Genomic DNA, 10358 nt, shown 5'->3' on the forward strand with positions numbered 1-10358 from the left:
TGGGACTTGTGAGCCCCTCTGGGTGTCGGGCGTCTGTCCTCAAGTGAGTATGTGAGCCCCCTAGAGAAAATGGAGAAAGCAGGGCAGCAGAGTGTTGAATTGTTCTTTGTCAACTATCACAGGGGTGTAGTATTATGCCAATGGTTTGGGGAATATTTCAAGTAAGTGTGTATAACTGTTGTCACTGAGGTGTATGTGAGTGTGTGTGTGTGTGTGTGTGTGTGTGTGTGTAGTGCTGGGGACTGAATCCAGGGCCTCACACATGCTAAACAGGTAAATGGTCTAGCACTGAGCTGTATCCCTAGCCCCCTAGAAACTAGGACAATATTAATAGTAATTATAAGACAGTGTCTTTGCTTTCTAAGGAACTGTAATAATCTCATTGAGTTGAGACTATTATTTAACACAGTTTCTATGTATATAATAACAATCTAATAGTTTATTATGGAGTAAAAAATGATTGTTTCACATAAGCAGCTGCTTCTTTTGCAGATTTTCCCCTTCATAATTCAGGAAGGAATTACTTAAAATAGAAAGGATGGGAGCTTCAAAAGAAGTCACAACTTTATGATGTTGACAAGAATGAACTTGCAATTGAAACCCATTTGTAAAAGAAGGCATTGCCTCTGTTGTAGGTCATCTCGATAAATGGCTAGAATTGCTCTCCTAAATATGGAATTCAGGGGCTTCACTACCTGGTAAAGCTATATGTAGCCACTTAGACTGAAGCCAACAAACTTGGCGTAGGAAGGCAAACAACTTTGGGTTTCACATCTGGGTTCTAGGGTTGAGGCGAATTACTTACCCACTGGGAAGAACCAGTCTTAGGCTGTTGATCTGTTCATTGCAAATGCATTTTTCCATTTCTTAAAAGCTTGCTTTACTGTTTTGATTTTCTTCATTCTGTTTTCTTTGACTTTAAGATGTTATTTCTCTTTGAGCTTTGTGCAATCAGTGTTTACCAGAATTTTGACTTTTCAAATATATGTACATAATACTGTTTTCCTCCTAGCTCAGCTTGTGCAGCCTTCAGTGAATGTTGATGTGAATTGTTACCATTCTTTAGTTTCAAATGTATTCTAAACATGCTATAGTGATTTCTTGAACCTGTGAATTACATAACAGTGTATTTCTAGCTTTGTAAACATCTGGGGATTATTTAATGTTGTTGGGCTTTAAATTCTTTACTAAAATACAGAACACTTATTGGGAGATCTGAGTGAAATAATGTAACCAAAAGGCTTTGTGTTGGGCATATAGCCCAGTGTCATAGCACCTGCCTGGCAAGTACAAGGTCATGAGTTCGAGTTCTAGCACCAAAATAAAATAAAATAAAGTGCTTAGTATAGTGTCTAACAGTGCTTAACAATAGCAGCTATTGCTATTAATTTTCTTTTCTTCCTGGAGTTCAGAGTGGAAAACTTAGCAAGCTTACTGTCCCATACAATAATTTGGGTTGAAAACTAATTTTTTAAAGCTTTTTGAGACAGGGTCCCATTGTGCAATCCTCACTGGTCTTGAACACACTATGTAGCCCAGGTTGGCCTTGAACTCTGGGCAACACCCCATGCCTCAGCCTCTCTAGTGCTAGAATTGCAGGTGTATGCCACCACACCCAGCAAAAACTAATTTCTGTCTGCAACATTTAAAAAACAACCGCAAGTGCGCATTTTACTGGTTCACCCTGTAGAAATTTTCTGACTTTGGATTAAACTATTGTGGTCATTTATTTGTTTATTTACTTTTGCTTATTGTTTTATTTCTGTTCCTCTTTCCACTGGCATGGCAGAGGCCTTGCAGAAATTTGATTTTATCTTCCTGAAGTCTGAGAGGCCACATGTTTAATTGTAAAAAATAAGATGCATCTATAGTCTATGGGTAATCAAATATAGTATTATTCTAGCCCACAAAACTTAAATAAGTGGATAAATAAGTGGAGTTTTAAAAACATTGTTGCGTCTTATTTAGGGACCAACAAGCAATTATATCTTTTGAGAAAATATTGCTATTGTTTTGCTTCAAAGTTTCATGTTGTTTTTGGGTGCGTGAACAATTCAGATGGAACATTCTGGGAACGTTCAGACACTTGTCCTCAGGACCTGTGTCATCTAGAGTCAGCCCTCAGCTGGAAGCCAGGCCGCACACACAGAAGAGGGCTGAGCTGCCCTGCCCTGATTGCAAGGGCTTTGTCTGCTTAGCGCGACTTCACGCATAGTTTGGGGAACATGGGGAAGAGGCTTGGTGACCTACTTCCATCTCCCCCTCCCCGCTGCATCAGGTTTTCTTCAAGTGTTTTTTTTTTTTTTTTTTTCCCACCTGGAAGAAAAATTGCTCAGGCAGTTGTAATACACTCTTCCAGCAGAAAGAGACTAGACGTTTTGTTTTCCCCTTTATCAATTTCTTGACCAGCCTCTTCCTAAAATAACTCCACCCCACACAACCATGTTAAAAGAAATTGCTTTTAATTCTGCACTTAGAGATACGGCTTCAACCACCAAAACCCTTGGGAGATCCTTACCACATTAAACAGAATTGGCACACAAGCCAGCAGTTTCACTCCTGGTTATGTGAAGTGTGGTTGGTTGAAATACACAGTGAAGGTTCAAATAAAAGCTTACTACAGTGAAAGACACATTGTCATCAGTTGCCTTCGAAGGAGTCCCCTTGACTTGAGACAGGCGAATCCCATCGGCTCTTGGCATTTTTTCTGAAGCAGATCCGGAAGCCCTCCTGTCAGTGTCCCTGTACAGTCCGACTAAAGAACGGTGCATGAAGGGTGCATGCTCATTCACCCAGTGCAGAGGCAGCCTCGTGGAACATCGCCACGTGTCCGCACTCACCTTCTTGTCTGGGGCTCGCTCCACGGGACTTCTGCCTCTCCCCTAGAGTCCCAGTAACCACGGGAGGTAAACATTATGAATCAATTCAGCACAGTCAGGAAGACAGGGCAGTGCAAACAAAAAAGGGTTTCCATAATAACTGCCTCAGAAGGTGCCTAGAACAGTGGGTTGAGGGTGTGGAAGGGAGGGGAATTGATGATGGTGCGTCTTTATACAATGAATTTAAAATTTGAAGTATTCATATTTTATTTTATTTTTAAAAAATTTTTATTATTTTTTTGACATCAGTTATTTTTATTTTAAAATAAAAGAAATAAAAACAATGGTACAAAATCTCAAAACAAGATCTTAGGAGAGTAACAATGGTTAGTGCATTGTGTATTGTTACTGCCAAAGTAGTTTCTCATATTACAAGATATAGGCAAAAAATAATAAGCAAATAACATAGGTACAAACCTCTTTTTTTTTAAAAGTTAACAGAAAATGGAAATATGCTTTTTAAAGTTTCTAATACTAGGAGAAGATATCAAAGTATTCATATTTTAAAACATGAAATTTTGTAACAAAATAAGACAATGACTATAGCTAATGCACTGTGTATTATTATTTTTAAAATAGCTAACTCAGTACAAGACAGACAAAGAGATTGTTTTATAAAGAAGGAGCAAACAGGTAATAACACAAAACGCACTTTTCAATGAACTAAGAGAAACGAGTAGTATAAATGCCACAAATTGAGATTTATCTTAAAAATTTTGAAGCCACACAGTGAGTAATTTGGGGATTAATTTTAATTTCTCCCTGCTTCTTATTCATGTATCTTCTACTTTGCTTTTTCTCTGTGTATGTATTAAGTTTCTCATGTAAGAGGAGCTATCTGATACTTAATCTTGCATAGCTCCCTTATTTCACTTAATATTTTGTCCTCAAGTTGCATCTGCTCACCTACAGATGACTTAAGTTTGTTTATCTTTATGGCAGAATAGTATTCTTTTTTTTTGTATTTTTTTTTTTTTTAGGGAAGGTTCTACAGGGTGTTCAGGATCTCACTAGACCAGACTCGTAGTGATCCGCCTGTTTACAGCCTCCCAAGAGCTGGGTTTACAGGCGTGTGCTACCACGCCCAGTCTCAATTGTCACCTCAGTGCGCCCCAGGGCGGGGCTGGCACAGCAGGCTGGGGGATTGCACCCCGTGCCCCTGTGCCTGCTTGCAGGCACTTTAATCTGCTGAGTTATTTGGCCAGCCCTCAGAATAGTATTCTATTGTATGTAATTACCACATTTTTCCATATTCATTCATCTATTGATTTGTCATTCACACTGTTTCCAAGATCTAGCTATTATAAATCATGCTGCTATAAACATGAGTCTGTGCCGTATATCCCTGTAATATGCTAATTTTAACTCTCTTGGAGGATTTCTCTATTTATTTATTTTGGCAGAACCGGAGATTGAACTCAGTCCTTTGCACTTGCCAGGCAAGCATTTATTCTGCTGAGTTATCTCTCCAGCTAATTTTAACTCTTTTGGGAAAATACCTACAAGGAGGATAGCTGGGTCAAATAGAATTTTTATTCTTATTTTGAAAAATCTCCACGGTAATTTCCAAGTGGTTGTGCTTGTTCACATCCTCACCAGCAATGTAAAGGAGTTCCTTTTCCCCACCTCCTCACCAGCATTTATTCAACTTTTTAAAGCTGGCCATTCTTTCTGGGCTAAGGTGACATCTCCAAGTAGTTTCAATGTACATTTCTCTCCTGGCCAATAATGTTGGACATTTCTTCATGTATTTATTGTCCATTTATACTTCTACTGAGAAGTAGCCATTCATTTTGCTTGTCTATTTTGGGGGCTCTAATTTTTTGAGTTCTGTATATATTTTAAAATATAGAATATTTGTCCTTTGTCTGAGGAATAGCTAGAAATTTTTTTTCTCCTATTTTGTAGGTTGTCTATTCACTCTGTTGGTTGCTTCCTTTGCTCTGCAGAAGATGTTTTATTTGATATGATCACATCTGTTGATTCTCAATATTAGTTCTTGTGCCACTGAGGTTCTGTTCAAAAAGTTCTTACCCACATCTGTACCTTTAAATATTTCCCCAATTTTATCTTTCAGGAGATTAAGTGTTTCTATTTTAACATTTATATCTTTGAATCATTTTTATTTTAATCTAGCACATGGTGTGAGTCTAGACTCAATCTCTGGATGTACATGGATATTTAATTTCCCCAATAACATTTATTTAAAAGACTACCTTTCCTGAAGTGTATGTTTTTGGCCCCTTTGTCAAAGATTAAACAGCTGCATGTGCCTGCGGTTCTTTCAAGTTTTGCGCCAGTATCATGTTGTTCTAATCATGGTAGCTTTACAGGCCTAGACTTCAAGTCTAGGATTGTGATGCCACCCGGTTTGCTTTTAGTACTTAGAATTTCTTTTGTCATTCTAGGTTTCTTGTTCCATATGAATTTTAGAAATGTTTTCTGTAGATCTTTGAGAAATGCCATTGGTATTTTGATTGGGATTGCATCAAATCTGTACCAGTTTTTGGAGTATGACTATCTTGATTATATTGGTTCTGCTTATTCAGAGAAAAGAGTCATCTCTCTATTTTCTGACGTCCTCTTCAGCTTCCTCTTCCCGAGTGATGTGATTTTTCTTTGTAGAGGTCTTTCATTTCCTTTTACCGTATGTTTTGATTCATTTTGTACATCCAAGCAAATTGAAAACAGGTATTCAACACCCCCTCCCCACACACAGGGTTGATCACTGCATCTTTCTACCAACATGTAGAAACAAATCAGGCTATCAGAAGGAAATATCAGAGCTCTCTTATTGTATTCCAATATAAGCTAATAATTGATGTTGAAAATTATAAAGAAAAGCATCAAGATAACCAATATACATAATACATAAATTGAAGACAAAAGATGTTTTTTATGACAACCAGATATTTAATAGGATGTAAGAAGGCAGAAGATGAAATGACAATGAAGAAAGACTTAATTTGTACAGTCAACAGAAGAGGTGCAATGTCAACAATGGCTGGCTTATTTTGTTACAAAATCATCTATTTTGATAAGTATTGTCATCTTTTGTTTTGATTTGCTATGATAAGCTCTATTTATTCAATGATATTAATGACTTTTTAAATGAATCATGACCCAGTAGTATTTACTGACAATGAAGCAATACATAATGCACAAAAAGATCCCTCTTAATTAGATATTTTGGAGAAGAAAGTCATTGGCATATGACAAGGGAAAGAATATTCAGCTGAAACTGTAGGGATAAAGTGTTCCAGAATGTATAAAACATCTAATTAACAAAATAATATGTCTTTCCTAGATTTTTAAACATTGTAGTCATTATCGATTTCTGAAAGTTTTTATTTTGTTTCAATGTCTTCATTTTAAATATTCACTTTGCTTTTAATATTATGTTAATATATAATTAAATTTAATATGGTCTACCTGTATCAAATATCCTATATCTGTTTTTATATTCATTTCATATGACTTTATTTAAACACATTTATAATTTTATTCACTTTATGTTTATATTTTATACTATTCAGATAAAGGCTGAATCTCTGGTTGGCTTTTCATGTTGTCAGCAGATTTTTAATGCACTGAGAACGTGACTATTTTTACATATCTAGAAAATACATGAGGTGAATTTTGAGGAGATAGAATTGTTTTTAAAAAATCTTTCAGGGTCTGCCAAATAGCTCAGTGGATTAAAGCGCCTGCAAGCAGGTGCAGGGGCCTGGGGTTCGATCCCTGGGCCTGCCATGCTGGCCCCGACCCCTGGGTGTGCTGAGATGGCAATTGAGGCTGGGCGTGGTGGCACGTACCTGCAATCCCAGCACTTGGGAGGCTGTAAACAGGTGGATCACTATGAGTCCGATCTAGTAGTGGGACCCTGAACACCCTGTAGACCCTTCCCTAACATACAAAGAAACCCAAACTTGGAGCAACATCTAGCTTACAATTAATTTCAGTACACAGAAATTGCTTAAGCAATTTTTAAAACCTTGACGAGATGTCATGACCATGATTTAGATGTGAGATTAATGCGTGTCGCCATCACAATTAGATTCAGCTTATATATTTGGAGTTACAATGCAAACTCCTGTGGACTCTCACTGTGCACCGAAAGAACAAGAATGAAAGCAGAGTTGCCTTTTTCTGCGTTTTTCCCGAGGTGCAGAGCTTTGCAAGACCCTCAGGGGCAGAAAGAATAGATGGGAACTGTGTGAAGGATTTAATTATTTCAGAATCGCCTGTTTTCCTTCAACCTAGAATAGCAACAGAAGCTTTTCTTAAGACAAAGGGCTTTTACTGCTCTTAGGAAAGATGGCAATAAATATAGTTAATAATGTGCAGTAATTTCATTATCTCACTCCAAGGTCCTGAGGCAGAGAATTCAGCTATGTCTGACTCCCATCTGGCCCCTGCTCTTTGTCCAGTCTCCTAAGGAATGATGATGGCCCTGGTGACCTCCAAGGGACTGTGCCCCTGGCATATATGATGACCATTGAAGTCATTCTTTACTGCTCATTGTCAGACATACTCCCATTTGTAAGATGTGCTGGCCTTCACTCATTCTTACTTTTGCCCTGCAGTTGGTAAAAGAATATTATTTGCATAACAGAATCTCAGGCTCACAGAATTAGTTACAAAGATCCTCAGAGACCATCTGCCTCCATACCCTCATTTTACTATGAAGGATAGAGCTGAGGGAGATGCCAGTGCCTTCCTTCCAGAGCTCTGGACCCTGTTTGTAGATGTGGAACCCAAAGACAACACTTGGCCTTCCCCGTCACCCTTTTCTTCTTAGCCCTTGCGAGCTTGGCTTAGGATCCCTGCATGTTAAGTCACAGCAAGGCATACCCTGCGGATGGTCTAATACAACAGCCTATTATGACACATCTGCAAAAACTGTCCATGGTATGCTCAGCTATTTCTCAAAACAATTTTCTATTAAAGGCAAATAAAATGAAGGAGGAATAGTCAGATAAGCTTTTGAAAATAAAGATTTTTATGACTCATTGGGTTGAAATCTTGGTTTTATTTTAGCATCACTTGGACGCATTTCATGAACTACAGAGGCAGAACTAAAACCACTTTTAAAAGGCAATTTAAGAAAGCCCAGCTTTGTGGAAATATAATTCACATACACTTAAGTGTTTAAAGCATACAGTTCACTCAATTTAGTATATTCATAGCATCGTCCAAACATCACCATACTCTAATTCTAGAACATAATTCTCATCCCCAAAGAAACACCATATCAATTAGCAGCATGCCCCACTCTTCCCCTGTCCCTTTTCCCTCTCTGCAATCCTCTACCCTCAGGTTTAGGCAATCAATAGATGATGTCTGTCTCTCTAGGTCTGTCTGTTCTAGACACTTCTATAAATGGAACGTGTGATGTGTGGGGGGTTTTGGGAGTACCTCTGGTTTCTTTCACTTAGCATAAGACTCTCAGGATTCAATTAGGATGAAGAATGTATGTCTTTCCTTTTTTATGACTGAATATCATTCCACATATGCCTATTCACTTCCTTCTGTTTATCCAGTCTTTACTTCACTAGTTGGATGGTTACCACATTTTTCCTGCTATGAGCAGTGCTCCTCTGAATAATTGTGAGCAAGTTCTTGCACTGGCTTTATATTTTTATTTCTCTTGGATATGAACGTGGAGGTAGAATGGTTAGATCAGGGTGACAGTGTGGTTTTCACTTTGAAGAACTCTCAGACTCTTCTGACCTCACCAGCCATGTAGGGTGGTTCTAACTTTTCATGAATTTGTAACATGCAAATTTTACAATGACAGTTGTTTGGCAGAGATTCAACGAATTATTTATTGAGCATTTATGTTGTAAAAGATCCTACTCAAGGGGCTATACGCTTTGTTAACATTATTGATTCACTTGTGAAAAAATTAGAACTTTTGTAATGCTAATTCTTTCCCAAAGGGGCCTGTCTCATTCAGTGTTTAGTGGGGGAAAGAGATCACATCAGTAATTTGAATGGGGAGAATTTAACAGAATTACTAATTAATAAAATCTGATTAACTGCAACAAAGGTAACTTAAATAGATACACAGGAATAGGTTTCACTATTATCAAGGAAAGATGTTACTGAGGACAGGAATTGATATAAAAGAAAAAAAAAAAAAAACAAAAAAAAACTCCCAACCTGTTAGGAGTTCGATGTGCTGAGTTTGTGTCCCTTAAAACTGAACAATGAATTTTAAGGAACAGTGAAGTGTAAGAGTGGGAAAGGTTTCCTGAGAGATAGCTCTTGAGAGACAGGAGGGTTTCTGAGTTGGTTGCCACTGATGCCCTTGGTCAGAGGTAATGTATATAGCAAAGTCACAGTGTGAGTCTGACGTGGGTCAAGCTACAATCACTCTGTAGGCTTATAAGTACAGCTGTTTAGCTAACATTGACCTAGTAGGGAAGCAGGTCATGTACAAGGGTACATGGAAAGAACCAAGATATGACTGGGAGGCGATAGGTCTCAGTGTTCTGGTCACCCATCTATCTGCATGACTGATCGCTATCTGGATTTTTGGAACCATGTGGTGTTAATTATAGTATAATTGTAAGTTACTGCTTATCTCTTAGGGAGGCATGTAGGCCTGGCTATTGTATCTTTATTTTGAGACTTTTTAATGTGCCTCTAGCCATAATTTTGATGTCTTTATTTTTTACTTACATTTTTTTTAGAGCCCAGTCTTTTTCTGACTGTATAGTAATTTTAATTGAACATAGGAGCCTATAACAATCCCTCTCTGAAGAGTTATCTGTAACTGTGGTTAAGGGAGAATCAATGGTGTTTTAACCAAGCTGTTTCAAGCTGATAAAGGTCAGTTTAGGGAGCTCATGCTTGGGCCTTTTCTGCAGGGCTTACTTAAAGGGCCTTACATAGAAGTCACATTTTTTAATTTAATTTTTAAAAATCTATTTAGTTACAGGGTTTCTCTACACAGCTCAGACTCAGTAATCCTCCTGTTTTCAGCCTTCCCAGCTCTGGGATTACAGGCATGTGCCACCACACCCAGTGTGAGGGGTATTATGGTTGGAAAGGCCAAATGGAAGACACTAGAGTTACCCTTGCCTGGTACAATAGTGAACCAAAAGCAGTATCACATTCATGGAGGGATTGCAGAGATTAGCGTCACCATTGAGGACTTGAAGGATGCAGGGGTGGTGGTCCCCACCACATCTCCACTTAATTCTCCCATTTGGCCTGTGCAGAAGACGGATGGATCTTGGAGAATGATGGTAGATTACTGTAAACTGAATCAAGTGGTGACCCCAATTGCAGCTGTGGTACCGCATGTGGTTTCCTTGCTTGAGCAGATTAACACATCCCCTGGTAGTTGCTATGCAGCTGTTGATTTGGCAAATGCCTTCTTCTCCATACCTATCCATAAGGACCATCAGAAACAGTTTGCTTTCACTTGGCAATGCCAGCAGTATACCTTCACTGTCTTACCACAAGGGT

Source organism: Octodon degus, unplaced genomic scaffold (genome assembly GCF_000260255.1).
Source record: "Octodon degus isolate 3935 unplaced genomic scaffold, OctDeg1.0 scaffold00001, whole genome shotgun sequence".
Classification (NCBI taxonomy): domain Eukaryota; kingdom Metazoa; phylum Chordata; class Mammalia; order Rodentia; family Octodontidae; genus Octodon; species Octodon degus.